The sequence below is a fragment of the Quercus lobata genome, chromosome 5 (assembly GCF_001633185.2).
Source record: "Quercus lobata isolate SW786 chromosome 5, ValleyOak3.0 Primary Assembly, whole genome shotgun sequence".
In the NCBI taxonomy this organism is placed as follows: domain Eukaryota; kingdom Viridiplantae; phylum Streptophyta; class Magnoliopsida; order Fagales; family Fagaceae; genus Quercus; species Quercus lobata.
The window spans coordinates 18477207-18496498 of record NC_044908.1 but is presented as its reverse complement, the minus strand read 5'-3'; the positions used below and the strand labels follow the sequence as shown (position 1 = coordinate 18496498).

The following is a 19292-nucleotide window of genomic DNA, read 5'->3' as shown; positions in this document are numbered from 1 at the left end:
TCACCTCCTGCTACAGCTTTTCCTTCTGATGGTCAACCTCCTCCAGCTTTCCCCTGACTTCCTTCAGCTCATTATTTAGCGTGCGGACAGCCTCCTTGTATTGCCCCTATTCATTCATCAAATTTGCATTATGTTTCCGGACCCGGGTGACAACCCCTTCCTTGGCAACATAGCGATCTTGAAGGGCCTTGACACGCACCAAGGCTTGAGAAAAGAACATAGGCGTTAGTCAAAGTAAATCAAAACGAAATGAAACCAACTTGACCAAGAGGCAGCAAGCATACCCTAGTAAGATCAAAAAGAGCTGACGCCCCTAAGTCCTTCGTCCCCAACAAGTCGCAAGGCCCTATATCTTTCGGCTTTATGAAGGACCTAGCCTCCCCGACGGCATAATCCTTATGGGTTAGGAGGCAACAAGGGCCCTTGATGATGGGACACGAGGAAGTCATTACCTCCTTGCTCGCACCATGGCTTGGCTTAAGGGGAGATTTCCCCTTTGGAGAAATGTCCCCAGGAGTGACGGCAGCTTTCTTGGACGGATGGTCGTCACTCTCGTTGGGTTTCCTTTTTGAAGCCTTGGTGACAATCTTGGGGGTTGACGAGGTTCCCCCCTGTGCCTCCTTTGCTTTCTTTTCCTCTTTTTTGTGGGCTACAGTAGTCCTCACCCTTTGCCTAGCAGATTCTATCTCTGCACAAAGTAACTAACAATTATTACAACATACGAGAGGGCTAAACCGACGAAGGCAATAAAGAGTTTACTCACGTCGGCGAGATAAATCGTCCAATCTTCGAGCTTCAGCTGACGGCTCTGGACCCTCGCAGTATAAATGAAGAGTGTTTAGGGTAATTAAGTCCCTACACTTTCATTCCTCCAAAGGGATTTCAAGAACCCGATGGATGAATGCCTCTTGCTCGACGGTTATATGTCGATGGCTACAGGCTGAAGAGACAAAAGTGAAGACGTTAAAAAACTATATGGAGTAATAAAAGGATAAAAAGCTGACGGTAAATTAAAAGTTGTCAAAACTTGAAGGTTTAACTAATGCCCAGGTATTATCAAAACCACGAGGCATGGTAGCCCACTCTTCTGGATGGCATACCCAGTCAGATCCTTTAAGGAAAAAATATCTACTTTTCTAACTCCTGTTGGAATCTGGCATGTTAGATACAAGCCTTAAATCCTTTTTCCTGACGGAGAAATGGTAAGTCCTTTTGGATAAAACAATCTGACGGGGCTTGTAACAATAGAAGAACTTGTCTAGAGAAAGCGGACAGTTCCCACCGCTCGGACGACCCCACAAAACCTCAGCCCCAATAAAAGTCCTCCAAGCACTGGGGGTAATCTGGCTGACAGATATCCCCATAAAATCCATAAGCTGACGATGCAAAGCCATTAGTGGCAACCTCAATCCGGCAGAAAGCATGGCGTCATACATGCCGACGTCTGCAGTCCTCCCTGTATAACACTTTTCCTTTTTCCTAGGGAGACAGATTGAAATGTGGTCTGGGATTTGGAAATGGGTACGTAATTCTTTAAAAACCTTCTCACTCATTTTGGGAAAAAACTTGTTGACGGCCCAATCCTCGGGAAGGATGAAGGGACGGTTTCCTCCGGGACTTATTGAAGCCTCTTCATAGGACTCCTCATCACCATCATCCTCATCCTCATCTCCGTCACTCTCTCGCTCCTCTTCAACCTCACCTAATACTTTCTCTCCAACTCCCTCAACATAGTCTTCTACATCGTCGCTAGGAGATTGGGCTGACGTTTCCTTTCCTGACGACTCAAAAAAGACGTTGGACTCTTGACTTGAGTCAAAAACTTCGTCGTAGCCTGCTCCATCGCGGATTGACGACTGGTCACTCGACGCGTCACTTGACATCTGACTACCTACAAGTGACGGATCCATTCTAAGTACCTAAACTAACGTCCTCACTAAGAAATTGTTCAACTAGAGCAAAAATGCAAATATAAAGAAGGAAAGAGAACTTACAAGTAAATAAGTCTTGGAGGAGAAGACGGCCTGGAAAGTGACAGCATTGGCAACAAATGACGGATCAGCAAAAGCAAAAGCAACAAGCTCTCTCTTAAAATATCAGCAAGTTTGAAATAGAGAAATGAGGAGAAGGATGCATGTTATATATAGAAAGAAGAATGCACAGAAGGCGAGGCGACGCCTTTGTCTAGAAACGAGGCCAACGGGAGCACGCCACGTGTCCAAGCATTAAATGGATGGCGGCTCAAGGAGTCACTCATAAATGATTTTCCTGCTCGTCTGAACCAAAAGATAGTTAACCAATAAAAAACTTAACTCTACATCCCGTCAGTCTAAAACGACAAGGATGTAGAGTAGGGGGCAGTTGATAGGAATAAAAAATAGTACTTATTCATGCAAGGCATAAAGCTGACGGCTTTGGATAAGCCATCAGGCATAAGCTGACAGGTATGGTTATAACCGTCAACTTCCTTATATAGTAGTCAACAACTAATGTTCTAGATTGAGGGAATAAGGGAAGTCTGAGACACACCTAGAGGCTGACAACATCAGCAAAACCGACGCCAGTAAGGCTGAAGGAAGTAAATAAGCTGACAACCCTGATGCAATTTACTTGCTCCCCATGACTGCATATATAAGGAAATACCTTACCCTCCATGTGTGATACTACTCAAAGGATCCCTATAAGGAAAGGATCCTGCCAAATACGCCCAAGAAGACTTCTATAAGGAAAATACTTTCGCACCAAGGAAGAGATGTCAACCCCTTACTACTATAAAAGCCCCAATACCCTCATTAGCCAAGGTACGCATAATTTACCCTCTCTAGCACTCTAGAGTTGTGAGAAAAGTTCTAACTTGACCTTCGGAGGGTATTTGGCCGGCACCACACCGGTGCTCTCTGTTAGGTCTTCTCTTTTTGTTGTGTAGGTGCTATTTCGAGTGTGTGAGGACTGTGTGGCTTGCTGGTGATTTTTTCAGCATCATCAGATACAATAATGGTTTTCTGTCATTGAGGTTTATTTTTACACAAAAATAATGAATTTAAATGATTGGTGATTTAGTAATGTGTATAATTTTCGATGCTTTTCATTACCCTTTTTTTTTATATTTAATTTTGTTAAAGATTAACTTCCATCTTTTATGATTTCATAGTGTGGATGGAAATCCAGACCTTTGTGTGATGGCTCCATGCAAAAAGGAGAAAAAGAATTTTGTTGTCCCATTAATTGTAGCCACTGTCTCAGCTCTAGTTGTCTTAACTATGCTAGTTGTTTGTTGGCTCTGCAAAAGAAAACAAGGTATACGTGTTACAAAGATTTTTTTATTGTGATCTAAACCACTTAATAATAAACACTAGCAATACGAAAATCATTTTATTATTACTTTTGAGATACTATCACATTTAGAATAATAAAAATGAAATTTTCTTAAAAATCCGTTGAATTACTTGATCATGCCATAATTGGAGATTATGATGGTCTTAGTAGCTGCAAAGCAACTTCCAAGAACTCGCCAAGGAGGCAGGCCACTGAAGTCAGACAATCGACAATTCACATACTCTGAGGTTGTAAGTATAACCAATAACTTTCAGAATATTGTTGGGAAAGGGGGATTTGGAACGGTATACCATGGATGCCTAAGTGATGGCATGCAAGTTGCAGTCAAAATGCTCTCTCCATCATCAACTGATGGCTCAACGCAATTTCTCACAGAGGTATGCTATTCTACACCCAAGAACTTTAATTGTTACTAAAATATGTTCAATTAAAGTATTTATGTATCTATGATTGAGTGCCATTTTGAATTGCAGGCTCAGCTCTTGATGCGGGTTCATCATAGAATCTTAACTTCCTTTGTTACGTTGGATACTGCAATGAGGGTACAAATTTTGGGATCATCTATGAGTACATGGCGTACGGGAACTTAGCAGAGCATCTATCAGGTACTAATCGATTTACTTATTGATCGACATTCCATTGGTTAAAAATAACCTAAAAATAATGGACTTCTGATTTTTTTATGTTATGGCTGCAGATAAAACAAGAGATGCTTTGAGTTGGAAAGAGAGACTTCAGATTGCAGTTGATGCGGCACAAGGTCAGCTGGCAGAATTACTCTTAATAACGTTTCTAGTTTGGTTCATACGTTGTAACTAACATGTGCCAAACTTATACGTGCAGGCCTGAAGTACTTGCATCATGGTTGCAAACCACCTATAATTCACAGAGATGTGAAGACAGCCAACATTTTAGTGAATGAAAAACTGCAGGCCAAGATAGCTGATTTTGGTTTCTCAAAATTCTTCACTGAAGGTCAAAGTCATTTATCCACTGCTATTGTTGGCACGATGGGTTACCTTGATCCAGAGTAAGTCTTTGTGGTTCAGTATACGTCCATTCAATTCATTTTTTGGTTTAAGTTTTCTTCAACACATTCTGACTGACTGAAATTTAGCATCTAGATTAATGGTATTAGAGTTGTCTTCTATGCAGATACTACACTTCCAACAGGTTGACTGAGAGAAGTGATGTGTACAGCTTTGGAATTGTACTTTTGGAGCTGATCACAGGCAAGAGAGCAATAACAAAAAGCCATAACAAGGATAACACTAATATTGTTGATTGGGTTAGCCCCCTTCTTGCTAGAGGGGATATAAGAAATATCATTGATCCGAGAATGCCTGGAAATTTTGACACAAATTCGGTTTGGAAGGCAATAGAGACAGCAATAGCATGTGTGCCATTAATTTCCATCCAAAGGCCAAGCATGAGCCATGTGGTGATTGAATTGAAGGAGTGCTTGGAGATAGAAAAGGCTTATGAACAAGATTGTGGTCCAATGACGAAATCATTCAACGATACATTTGAAGTGAACCCATTGGGCCTTGAGATGGATATGGTTCCCCAGGCAAGGTAGTATGTACTAGGTAGCCAATTGCTGGTTTTGAGTATAATACAAACGTTCTAATTTGTTGATTGTAAATATAATGATCGCTTATTTTTCATTTGAGAAAGAAAACAATAAGTTAAGAAAATCTATAAATCTTGGTATAGGTCTTTCGTCTTTGTACTTGTCAGCTAAGTTTAGTCGGTAAACATATTAATTAAGAGGTTTGAAAAATCCAATCAAGACCAAGAAAGAGAAGGCTTTATACACAGAGAGAGCTAACTTCTGGTCTTACAAATTTTGGGGTCGTTTTACAAATATCGCTTTTCAAACTTTAAGATGGTTGTCACTTTTGGCCCTTAAAATTCCAATTTCAACAGTTTTCGCATTGCGCTTTAATTTTATAACAAATTAAACTATAAATATATATATATATATATATAATTTATAAGTAGTATGTTTTTATTAATGACTAACACATTTAATCACATGATTTATGCTATTTTTTTGTTTTGTTTTGTTGTTTTTTTAAAGCCCAGATGCCTAATGTCATATTTATTAGGTAGACATTATTTGATTAAATATTTTTATTTTATTGGAAATACTTATAGAGTGTTTAATATGTTACCTAGGGATGGCAATTTTGCCCCGCCCCGCCCCGCTTGACCCGCCCCTCCCCGCTTCGCCCCGTGCGGGTTTTCCCCACCCCACAAAGGTGGTGGGGTGGGGATGGGGTAAGATTTTAGACCCGCACCATGGGGCGGGGCGGGGATGGGTTTACATTTTTTAGACCCGCCTCGCCCCATCCCCGCCTCGCCCTGCATTAATAAGGGTTAAAAGGTAATTTTTTCATATCCTAAAACCCTACTATTTAAACAAAAATATCATCATCTTATTTTATTTAAGTGGAGATTCTTTTTGAAGAACTAGGCAATTTTTATTTTGTTATGTATTAGGAGTTTGGATTATTTTATTGTGTCATACTATGAGATTTTTGTTGTGATATTATCTTGTTAAATATTTAGATAATATTATTTAGTATTTGCTAAAAATTAGTTTGATTCGATAGAATAAATTTATTTATAATTTCAAGTATATTTTTATCATTGAAACATGTCATTTTATTTGAACAAATGGTAATAGTTGTAGGGAAAATTAACAAGAAATAGAATTTTACAGTGTAGGGCGGGGTTTCGCGGGTCTTCGCGAGGCCTTAAGGGGCGGGAATGGGGCAAGAAATTTTCCCCGTCATGCGGGGCGGGGCGGGGATGGGGCAAGAAAAATCCATGCGGGGTGGGGGCGAAGATCCCATCCTTTGGCCCCGCTCCGCCCCATTGCCATCCCTAATGTTACCAACCTATTATTAAAAAAAAAAAATTGTTACCAACCTAATGTGTAGGGGCTAATTGCTCAAATTAAAATCTCATAAACCAAACACTCACGTTAAAGTTCAATGTGATATTTGTAAAAACTCAAAATTTCTTATGAAGCTTGTACACTTCTATTCACACAATTTGGCTGTGTAGCTCTTCAATACAACTGTCCCATATTTGCACCCCTCTCCCTTGAGTGTGTATGTTTTTTTTTAAAAAAAATTGAAAATATCTATTTTTTTACACATATTTTTTTAATTCGATAATTGGGAGATAAAAAATTTAAACCATGGCTGTCTCCATTGAAAATACCAAGATTCTAAAATCCCTTATTATTTTTCAAATAACCTTTTTTTTTTCCTTCTTAAAAGTGTTACCCAAAAGGAAAAGTGTTTACCTATCCAACCGTTTTATCTCCCCCAAGGGCCATGGCCTCACTCTCTCCATTGTGGAGTTAAAAAGAAAAGTTTCGAACACCAAACATTTTTATATAATTAATAATAGAGAAATGTTATACCTACAACTATTCACCACCAATCTTAAATAGCAAATTGTTATTGGCTATTATTAGTGAAAAAAAAAAAAAAAAGTAAATTTAGTGGTGAGATCATATTAGAACTAGTAATAATTTAATTTATCACATAAAAATTCGTTGTGAAAATATTGTAAATGTAGCTTTACTCTCGATAAAAGGGCAGTAATGAGACGCTTTCTTTTCTTTTTTTTTTTTTCTTTTTTTTTTTGGGTAAAATATGAGACGTTGTCATAGCATGAAAACTCAACAATTGTAGTGAGTTATTGTTTGAAAAAAGTAACTTTTCAAATCAATATTTATTTAGTTAAAATTTGCACCCATACTAATCTAACTCTTCCACTGATCAGAAGATGCACTTGTAAGAGAATATGAATCATAATTAACAAACAAAACAAAATAGGGTTCTATGATTTCTAATTTTATTTTTGCTTTAAAAAATTACAAAACAAGTGGAAATTCTTAAGTTTAAAAAATTCTAATTTTTCCACCAAAACAAAATATTTTACAAAATAACTCTTAATGGCATCTCTTGTTACTTTTCATAAGTAGACACTGTAAATTAATCTCAAATTATAATTTAAAAATAACTGTGCAAATGATCCCGTAATTCAGTCCTTCAGGGTATATAAGTACAATTATAATTTGGATTCATAACAAAATCCATATTGTTCTTAATAAAATCATTATTCATTAACACTCAATGACACTTATAATTTTCCACCACGATCTTTTATCTATATTGTCCACACTATTGTTTATTATTTGAAAAGCTCGGTCCATTTGTTAATCGTTGAGGAAATAGAAAGACATTGTGGCACAAGGGTTCTTTTTAAGTAAGATAGTTACAATAACGGAAAGAGAATTTGAATCTTGAACGTCCTCGTTAGAATACTAAAATATATCAATTGAGTTACAACTTACAAAGTTTTTAATAGAACAGTTATTTAAAAAAAAAAAAAAAAAAAAAAAAAAAAAAGCGAGAGAGGCCTACCTCGGATTGTACTAAAAATATGCCTATGACTTCAGGTATAACTGGCATTAATTAAAAGTGGTGAATACCAATGGTAAGGCAATCAAGTTCTCTTCGAAATACCGGGTGAGTTGACTTGGATATTTCCTCCTTGTGCCTTAGTGTATGGGGGAATGTGGGGGCCTCGGTTAGAGCTCTGGGGAGAGGTGGGGTATTTGTGTAGTAATTTTTCTAACAAGTTCACCAAAAAAAAAAAAAAAAACTTATGTCTAGTACGTAGTAAGTTTATTAATAGAAAACTTTTAAAGAATTCTTTAGAGTACCGGAGTTTCGGGATTGTTGCGAATAAGGTTTGTACTTCATGGAGGAAGTTCATGTACATGAAGTCCATAGTTCTAGCCTGAGGCCACTATGTTGGGAAGACATTCAAGGCGTTTTCGTTAGGTTATATTAAAAGTCTATTATTGCAAAGGTTTTGTAAACATAGTAAATTGTGAGGGTTTGGATACCTCTTGTACTTTTTTAATTGGAGGTTTCCTTTTATTTTAAATACATAATGGTAAGTGGTATTGATTTTTAATTTTCATCTTTTACTTAGTTAATGGGTGATATGACAGTTTCTCATTAAAATAAAAGGAGATTCTAGTTAAAAAAGTATTGTAGGTGTAAGGACGCGATTCGTGGCGGACCGTAACGGTGTCGGGTTCGCACGTGAACAGGCCCCTAACAATATCATTTGTAGAGCGTGGGTTTGGAAGGCTAGGCCCTGGTTGACAGGCGGTGGGTTTTCGCGGTGTTCGTGCGAGCTTAAGTTTCCCTACACCCCTGGAGTCTTTCTCCTGGAGGTGGGCTGGGAGGCTCTGGTTTCTGGCCATTTTTCCCAACCCCTCTATCGGTGCACCTTCCTTTTTATTATATAGTCCGTCTTGGCTGATCCTGGCCCTCCACTTGTAGGTCAGGCAGGAGCTTATTTCTGTATCCATCCCATCAACCGTCCCGTCTAACTTTCTATTAGTTGCAAGGATCGACGTTTGCACCGCCCAAACGTCTTTTCCCATTAACCAGCTCTGGGTATTGGCAGGTGCATTTACTGAGGGGGGTGGGACGCACTTCCCTTGGTCCGAGTTCACACCCTGCTTCCCTGCGGGCCCCATTCCGTTCACATCCCCTTGAGGGGGCTGTTTGGGGATTGCCTACACTGGGGTGTTGGTCTTCCCGCTGAAGCTATGGAATGCCGAGGACAGGGTAAGTTCTCAGCCGTTCCCCTTGCTACCTCGGCCGCCGAGCACTCGTCTTCGGCACGGGCCTTGGGCCCAGATAAAGTTTGGGCCGGACTGCAGAACCCTCGGACCCACAATAGCCCCTCAAAATCCTGCTATCCGTCCCCTCGGACGGATAGAAGGGTTTTGATGACATCATGGATCTGCCAATGCCTATCAATCCTTGTCATCTAGCGATTCCCGAGGTTTTTCACCTGCCCAAGGCACGTTCCTAGAGCCGTTGGAAGGCGAAACGTGGCCTCATTAAATACGGGCGGCTTGGTGCTTCCCACGTTCAACGGTGTGATGGAAATCGAACGGTGGTGATCTCCTGGCCTCTTTGGGCGGGAAAGAGGGCGTGCAGTTTGCCCTAGAAAGTATAAAAGATTTTTTGGAGATGGATCCGTCTCTCCAGTTCTATACTTAAGAGTTTTAGTGCGTGTATCCAGGGTTCATCCGAACTTCCGCCCAAACTCAAGTCTATCTCAAGCACATATAGCCCATCCGAAGCGTAATTCTCTTTTTATGTAAGTTCCCTACCTCTATTAACTCACGTTTTTTCTTTTCTGGGTTTATTTCTCTTTGGCTCCCTTTCTTTTCCGTCGCGGGTTAGGTTTATTTTAGTAAATGGCGAAGGCGGCTAAATTGAGATTGAGGAAGTTGGTCGATACTGAAGAGGCGATGAATAAGTTCATCGTTGATTATAGGATTCCCCCCAACGTAAGTCTGGAACACTGTAAGATGGGGGAATGGCACATTAAGAGGGGAACGGGCGCGGTTGTAATTCCCGTCCTCGCCTTTGTAGAGGGAGGTATGAGAATCCCCATGGGACCAGTGACAAGGGGTTACCTCAGGCATTTCCATTTAGCCCCTACCCAGTGCGCCGGCAACGTTCTTAGGATTTTGGGTTGTGTGGACGCTTTAAATGAGAAGATGGGTTTAAGACTGACCCACCATGATGTAAACTGGTGCTATAACCTCCAAAAATTGAAAGGAAAGACCTACTATATGAGGTCGAGGGATGATAGGATTCGGTTGATCCAGTGCCTCCCTGATTCCAACAAGGGACTGAACAAGGATTTTCTTATCGTCTCTGGGGAGTGGCATGATGGCGACCCATGCCCCGTAGTAGAAGGAGAACCAGGTGGGGTATTAGGAATGGAAGAGGGATAACCCTTTAAACCATTCTAACCTAACTTCCTTCGATAACTAACTATGCATATATGTTTGTTGCTTTTGTAGATGAACGCGCCTATAAACGGCATTTTCATTTAGTCAATCGGGCAGATTTGGAGACCGTTTTACAAGCGGCAGTTTTTGTGAATGACAGTGATGGCCAAGTCTGTGCAGCTCACAAAATACTAGGGTACCCTCCGGTTCAGAAGTCGTTCGGGGACGCGAAGCACGTGGTCAGTGCCCGCCGTCCTTGGCTTCCAAAAATTACCGTAGTAGAGAAGGGATTTTTGATTTCGCAGGAGCCAGCTGTCCCCAAGAACATCCCCCTGGCGGGCCCCTCTTCGTCTCATCAAGCAGCAGAGGACGAAGGTGAGCCAGATCGGCCGGAGGAAGGGTTCGGGGTTTTTGACTTAGTCTACCAATCCGAGGACCCTCCTGGTGACCTAGGTGACCCAGCCTTGTCCGAGGCGGAATTATCATTAATAGGCACCTCTTCTCAAGCCGAGATGGGAGTCAAAAGAATACCTTTAACCCCCCTTCTCCAACTCCTCGAGGACCCACCAGGGAAGGATACCCAGGAGGCACCACAACCCAATGCTCCTCCTCCACCAGCTCGGCCCCTTACAATTCAAACCAGGTCATCCTCCACCAAGTCCCAACCACAATCCACCCGTTACGAACCTCCCACCTCCTCCCAACCAGCTCGGTCTCCTCGACCCGAAGGTGCTGATTCCAAGAGAAAGAGGAGCCCCAAGGGCAAGGACATCGGGGACGAGGGAAAATCCCAACCTCCTAAGGAGAAGGATGAGACTCCGCCCACAAAACAACCGAAGATCGGACCCCAAGGCAGAGGCAAAGGACCCGCAGTTCAAACCTCTCAAGGCAAAGGAAAAGGAATTGATTCCCAATCCCCTCCGAGCGCCTGGCTTCCTGCCCCAATGCTTCACGGGGGTCCATTACTGGAAACTGCCTCTCTGAGGGACCTTGGGGACGGCGAGGGTGGATACGTGGCAGATGCATTAGGGAGAACCATGCTACTCCCTAATGACATGGAAGAGCTGAAGAGAATGAGGATGCAGGAGGTTTTTCTCAGTACTAAGAGATACTTGGGCATGGTAAGATTTCTTGAAACCTAACACTTTACTAATTCTTGTCACCAGTTTGTCACTCACTACACGTTCATGTTTCTTGACAGGCTCTCCAGGCAACCTATAGGATGGAGGAAGAAGTACATGACAGGAGTAAGGTGGCCGAGAACGAACGCAAGAGGCGCATAACGGCCTCAAAGACTCTCGAAGCTTCTGAAAAGGAACTTGTCAAAGTCAAGGATGACTTAACAATGACCACTCGCGAGAGGAATAACGTCTCGGCGGGCCTTGCTAGTGCCCAAAAACAGGCCAAGGACCAAACCAAGCGCGCAATTGAAGCCGAGGACCAGCTGCAAATAGCCAGAACTCTGATCGAGGATTTAAATAAGCAGCTGGCCACGGCTCTGCATGAGAAAGGAGTGGCAGAATATGCCCGTGATGAAGCCGTAAGGGCAAAGCAGGAGGCCGATTTTGCCAGGAATGAGGCGGAAGCTGCCAAGAATACGGCCGAGGACGATGGTTACAACATGGGAGTAGCTGAGACCCAGGCCATCCTTAAGGCGCAGATCCCTGGTGTGTGTAGGTTTTATTGCTCCCAGGTTTGGGAGGAAGCATTGAAGCGAGCTGGGGTGGATGCCTCATCCGATTTGTGGAGGGCGGAGAGCATATTCTACCCGGCAGCCATCCGCGAGGCCACTTCGACCAGCCCCGCGGCTACTCGTGATCAGCCCGAGGAAGAGATCACCCCGTTGGAAGACTTGCAGGCCAGCGGTTCTTCTAACAAGGCGCCCAAAGAAGGAGAACTTCAGGATGTGACAGTGATATCCCAGCACATGGGTTCTGAGGCACCTAAAGAGGTTGCCGAGCCCGTGGCTGGCATTCAGGTGCCTAATACAGAGGAACCCACCATACTTGCAGAGCCGTCACAGGCCACTTCCCTTGCTGTGGTTCCCCAGAGTACCAGTGCTGGTCCTGTTCAGCCTTCCCCAGAAGGGACCATCCTTCCAGGCACCGAAGCTGAATCTGCTCCCATTTCCCAAAATGTTACCGACAAAAAAGCAGAAAAGTAGAAACCTTCGTTGGGCTTTTTTGTATTCGTTTCTATTTGAACGATTAACTTGTTTCTTTTCCTTTCACAAACTTCCTAATTTATTGATGGCTTACAAGCATTTGAACATGTATATATGAAATCTTGCTTTTCCTTTTTCCTTCTGATTACATCGTTAACCGCCCTAGTTGACGCGCACTATTTGCTTATGAACTCTGCGCTGATTTATTTTAACATGTACAAATAGCTATGCATGTAATACATTCATCACCATGTTCCCCGAACCCTAATTTGCTTGCGCCCACAAAGGCCTTAGATTTATTCCTAACCTTTGTCTTACGAAGATATAAGCACCATTTTTAACGTTACGCATAATAGTTAAAACTCGCTTAGTGCCTGGTTTTCCACATCCAGGTAGTTGGTTTCCCCTGAGGCTTGAGTCCGAGGACCATGCAATGCCTTGGTTCTGTCCAAAACCTAGTTTTCCACATCCAGGTAGTTGGTTTCCCTTGAGGCTTGAGTCCGGTGGACCATGCAATGCCTTGGTTCTGTCCAAAACCTAGTTTTCCACATCCAGGTAGTTGGTTTCCCCTGAGGCTTGAGTCCGGTGGACCATGCAAGGCCTTGGTTCTGTCCAAAACCTAGTTTTCCACATCCAGGTAGTTGGTTTCCCCTGAGGCTTGGGTCCGAGGACCATGCAATGCCTTGGTTCTGTCCAAAACCTAGTTTTCCACATCCAGTTGGTTTCCCCTGAGGCTTGAACCATGCAATGCCTTGGTTCTTTCCAAAACCTATTTCCACATCCAGGTAGTTGGTTTCCCCTGAGGCTTGAGTCCGGTGGACCATGCATGCAAAATGCCTAGTTCCATCCAAAAAACCTAGTTTCCACATCCAGGTAGTTGGTTCCCCTGAGGCTTGATCCGGTGGACCATGCAATGCCTTGGTTCTAGTTTTCCACATCCAGGTAGTTGGTTTCCCCTGAGGCTTGAGTCCGTGGACCATGCAATGCCTTGGTTCTGTCCAAAACCTAGTTTTCCACATCCAGGTAGTTGGTTTCCCCTGAGGCTTGAGTCCGGTGGACCATGCAATGCCTTGGTTCTGTCCAAAACCTAGTTTTCATTACATCCAGGTAGTTGGTTTCCCCTGAGGCTTGAGTCCGGTGGACCATGCAATGCCTTAGTTCTGTCCAAAACCTAGTTTTCCACATCCAGGTAGTTGGTTTCCCCTGAGGCTTGAGTCCGGTGGACCATGCAATGCCTTGGTTCTGTCCAAAACCTAGTTTTCTCATTGTGTGGGATCTTGGCTTTAGGGGAGTTAGCTCCTCGGCCAAGATCCTAGAGCTTATCCATACGGTTAACGTTGCTAAGCGCCTAGTTTGCTCTTTACGGGGGACATCGGCTTGAAGGGAGTTAGTTCCTCCACCCAGCCCCTAGTCAAGAAACATAGTCCCTAACAGAACTTTATACTAGAACTCTATAACCGACGGTTAGATATAACGAAGAAACTCTATCGACCCACTTCCTATACCAACACACAAGCCTTTCCCACAGACGGCGCCAATTGTAAGGACGCGATTCGTGGCGGACCGTAACGGTGTCGGGTTCGCACGTGAACAGGCCCCTAACAATATCATTTGTAGAGCGTGGGTTTGGAAGGCTAGGCCCTGGTTGACAGGCGGTGGGTTTTCGCGGTGTTCGTGCGAGCTTAAGTTTCCCTACACCCCTGGAGTCTTTCTCCTGGAGGTGGGCTGGGAGGCTCTGGTTTCTGGCCATTTTTCCCAACCCCTCTATCGGTGCACCTCCCTTTTTATTATATAGTCCGTCTTGGCTGATCCTGGCCCTCCACTTGTAGGTCAGGCAGGAGCTTATTTCTGTATCCATCCCATCAACCGTCCCGTCTAACTTTCTATTAGTTGCAAGGATCGACGTTTGCACCGCCCAAACGTCTTTTCCCATTAACCAGCTCTGGGTATTGGCAGGTGCATTTACTGAGGGGGGTGGGACGCACTTCCCTTGGTCCGAGTTCACACCCTGCTTCCCTGTGGGCCCCATTCCGTTCACATCCCCTTGAGGGGGCTGTTTGGGGATTGCCTACACTGGGGTGTTGGTCTTCCCGCTGAAGCTATGGAATGCCGAGGACAGGGTAAGTTCTCAGCCGTTCCCCTTGCTACCTCGGCCGCCGAGCACTCGTCTTCGGCACGGGCCCTGGGCCCAGATAAAGTTTGGGCCGGGCTGCAGAACTCTCGGACCCACAGTAGGTAAGTCAAACCTAAATTGCAATTGTTTTGTCTCGTAGATTTGCAACGCATTAGATTCTCTGTAATAGATTCTATTATTTATTATTATTATTATTATTATTATTATTATTTTAAAGAGGTTATTAATTGGCTTTCCGCTTCATCACCAAAATCCATATGTTGATTTGCAACTTTATTCTTATTGTTTTTATATTTTTTGAGATAAGTAGGTAGTAGGAACATGGGAGGTGGGATTTGAACTTTTAACCACAAATATGGAGCACTGCAAAAGTTGTCATTACCATTAATAAAATTGTAGTTTTACCAATAGTGCTATCACAACATACAGGTCCATGTTTGAAGCTGGACGCCGATCTTGCAAGTACCCTATACAATAGTAGACAACATCAAGAGTTTAGCAACCAAAACATAGAAATTTTCAAAATCCAAAAATTCAAAACTTTAAAGGAAATAAACCCAAGCTAGTTGCCAGTTGCGAGATCAACTGTCTTGAGCAATTTTCACCAACTTAGTACCAAACCCATTATAACTAAATCCCACAAAATACAAGGAAATAAATTAGTGTAATTACAACACTTTTTGTTATGGAATAAAGTCAATATAAATGTTATGTAAAAGCCATAATTTAACAAAAATATAGCTAAAGACTCAAAAATAACTTATGCATCAGTCTCCTTAGAGTACCCGAAAATTTTAGAAATGAATATATATAGTTCCACACTAGTTCTGTGAGAATTTGATGAAAATTGCATTGTATTAACCAAATGAAAAAACTGTACAAGCAGTGGTATTTATACAAGCTTGAAGTGTAATTGACTTCCTAACTAACCCCAAATTATATGGATCTATTCCCTCCAAAACTAACAATATGAAATACACCTATCAGCTACTTACACGTGTCCATAAATATCACTACTGTTTACTACCACTAAACTACCAGTAGCATAAGGAACTTGTATATTTTTAGACCCCTGTAAAACTAGATTGTTTAACCTAATTAATTAACCAAGTGAATACTTAGGTTCATTATTCAGATCTAGGTTAAAACAATAACAATCATATCATGTAAAGCAACAGAAATATAAAGAACACATGATATGATAACCCAGAAAAACCAAATCGGTAAAAAACCTGGGGAGGATTTAACTTAACTATCCTCAAGGAAAAAAGCAAATCCATTATGAAAGAATTGAAGTTTGTACAATAGAATTTATACCACTAACATTCTATTGCTATATCGAGTAGAAAACTTACTACCACGACCCATGATAGCTCCGAGTCCACGGACTACTTCTTTCTTTTGGTCTTTGCAAAGCACAAACACTCATGTTTGTGACTTTGAGATCCCACTCAAAGGTTTAGCAACACAAACTCTCTTGTTTGTGACTCCAAGACCACCCTTGAAGGTTTAAATCATTAGCACCTTTGATGACTAGAGAAGGCAGTAACTTCTACAACACCGAATCTTGAGATTCTTCAGGTAATAACATCGGTAGAAGATATGAGAGAGCTTTTTAGGAACAAAACCCTAAATACAAAAGAGGCACACTCTTCTCTCTCTAAAAAACCTTATAAAAACGTGCTTAGGGTTTCCTTTATATACTAGGAGAGATAGATCAGAAACCCTAATCCTTAATGGACTTGAACTGCTGTTTGGACTTAATTAAAATTCTGCAAATACGACTTTCGATCTGTTGAGCTTGTCTTTCGATCAATCGAACCAGGCAGATTATGAAATCTTCTTCCTACAGCTTGTATGTTCTTAAATCTTGACTTGAATCACCTTCAGCATTGTCTAATAGTACCTATAGACTCTAAGATCTATATCTAGACAAGTTTGTGTTCACAATTTGCCAATTGTTCTAAACATTTAGAACCTAACAGAACTACAAGACAGAAATATAGGTTGTTTATACATAACCAATAACTGGTTCTTTGTGCTTGTCCTGCTCAGATTGCAACTTGTAGCTTGAAGCTTGAAGCTGATCCTTTTAATACTCCCCCTCAAGAGGAACAAGGGATTGTATATTCATCAAGTTCATCTTGGACAACAAATGACGGAACTGTTGTGAATTTAGAGTTTTACGAGATACATTAGAATATGAGAGAGAGAGAGAGAGAGAGCACAAGCAAAGCCACCCTCGATTTGAACAAACTTGTCCTGGCCTTTAGGAGGATCACCATGGAGAGCGAGGACGTTTTGGAGACCATTAACCTTGATGGTTTGAAGAGCGTGATCGATCTTCTCAACAGGCATGTTGGTACAGGTGAGATGCATCATGGACTCGACGCAAATCATGTTCTGCATCTTGTTAGCGATGTCGAGAGTGAGATCGGCGGTGGAACCATCGGCTCCCCAAGTGATGTCGCAGAATGTGGGGTTATGAGCCACCATATGCTCCATCCTCTCGAACAGGTCGTCCAACCCTTTCCCTCCTTAATTTAGAGGAGGAAACTGTGCTGCATGAGCAACCTATTCTCAACCAACTAGACGTTAGTTTGAACAGGGAAAATAATCAGAATCAGATGGAAGCGACTCCACTTCAAGTACCATCTAACCAATTGTTTTCTGTGGTCAATTCCTTTCCTGAACCCCAGGTACAACCTTAGGTGAATTCTGAATCTCAATTCCTTCAAAAAGTACTACCTAATCAAGCCACTAGGGGTATACCTAGGGTTAACTATGAACCTGTTCTTAGTTCCAATCCTAAGTATCCCATGGGCAACTATGTATCCTACCACAGACTATCAAAATAAAGTGAGTTATTTGCGAATCAATTATCTGTTGTATCTATTCCTACTAACATGCAGGAAGCTCTAGGAGATCCTAGGTGGAAGGAAGCTATGAATGAAGAAAAAAAGAACTCAACTTGGAAAGTTGTCGAGCTGCTTGAAGGAAAGAAACTTGTTGGATGTAGGTGGGTTTTCACAGTCAAATACAAGGCAGATGGAACCATTGAACGATTCAAAGCTAGACTAGTTGCCAAGGGGTATAGTCAAACTTATGGAATTGACTACATGGAGACATTCGCACCAGTAGCAAAAATCAATACTGTTTGTATTCTTATATCCTTGGAGGTGAATCTTGACTGGCCATTGCACCAATTTGATGTGAAGAATGCCTTTTTACATGAAGACCTACAAGAAGAAGTATACATGGAGTTGCCCCCTGGATGTAATATGCAGTTAGAAGGTGGAAAACATGTCTGTAGATTAAAAAAGGCCCTATACAATCTGAAGCAATCTCCGAGAGCATGGTTTGGAAGGTTTACGAAGTCAATGAAGGCTTTTGGATACAAGCAGAGTAACTCAGATCATACTCTTTTTGTGAAGCATAAAAAAGGAATGATTACTTGTCTCATTATGTATGTTGATGATATGATAGTAATGGGAAATGATTCAGAAGAAAGGAGAGCATTGTAAAACCATCCAGCCCCAGAATTTGAGATGAAGGACCTTGGTCCATTGAAATACTTCCTTGGTATTGAAGTGTCAAGATCAAAGGAAGGTGTCTTTCTATCTCAACGAAAATATGCCTTAGATTTACTAAGTGAGATTGGTATGACAGCATGTAGTCCAGTTAGCACTCCTATGGAAGAAAATTTGAAGCTAGGCATATATCCGAATCAAGTCCCAACCAACAAGGAGAGGTATCAAAGATTAGTTGGGAGACTGATGTATCTTGCACATACTCAGCCTGACTTGGCATATGTATTAAGTGCCGTGAGCCAATTCATGCATTCTCCAAGCGAAGAACATATGAATGCAATTACCCACATTTTGCGCTACTTGAAGTCATCTCTAGGGAAAGGGATTATGTTTAAAAAGGGGAATAATCTGGATGTCAAAGGATACACTGATGCAAATTGGGCTGGATCAATCAAAGATAGGCGGTCTACAACAGGATATTTCACTTTTATAGAAGGAAATTTGGTCACTTGGCGAAGCAAGAAGCAAGCTGTAGTTGCTCTATCTAGTGCTGAATCTGAGTTCAGAGGAATGGCTAAGGCAATATGTGAATTATTATGGATCCGTAATTTATTAAAAGATCTGAATATTAAGCATGATAGCCCAGTGAAGCTCTATTGTGATAACAAGGTAGCTTGTGATATTGCCCACAACCCAATTCAGCACAATCGAACCAAACATGTGGAAGTTGATAGGCATTTCATCAAGGAAAAACTAGAAGCAAGGATCATTGAAACACCTCATGTCTCATCTCAAGAATAACTTGCTGACCTACTCACCGAGGCTGTATCAAGTCGAGCAGTTCATGATGGTCTTAACAAATTGGGAATGAGCGACATCTACGCACCAACTTGAGGGGGAGTGTTGAAGATTCTAGAAATAATTCCAAGTTGGTAGACTTCCGTATATAGATTGATTGTAAATATATATATTTCCTAGATTAGAGATATGCTCTACTGGCTCAGAGATTTGTAGTCCTAAACTTTAGCATTCCAATTATGTATAGTGGCTATTTATGCCCACAATATTGTAAAAAGAAAAGTATGAATGAAAACCAAGTTTTGACTCAATCGTTACATTGGGCAATTCCAATATCACATTTAACCGTACTTTTACATTTTGGCCCACCATTAAAGTCACTTTTTTACTTACTAATAAGCACTCATCACAATAGCAATTTTTTAAGAAAAAATGTAACTCTAGCATTTTCCTCATTTTAAAAGCTATTAAAAA

The 19292-nt window shown here is 41.7% G+C and overlaps 1 pseudogene; it reads left to right on the top strand.

The window, feature by feature from the left end:
• LOC115992406 overlaps positions 1-19292 on the top strand; it is a 60461-nt pseudogene that overhangs the window by 12610 nt on the left and 28559 nt on the right.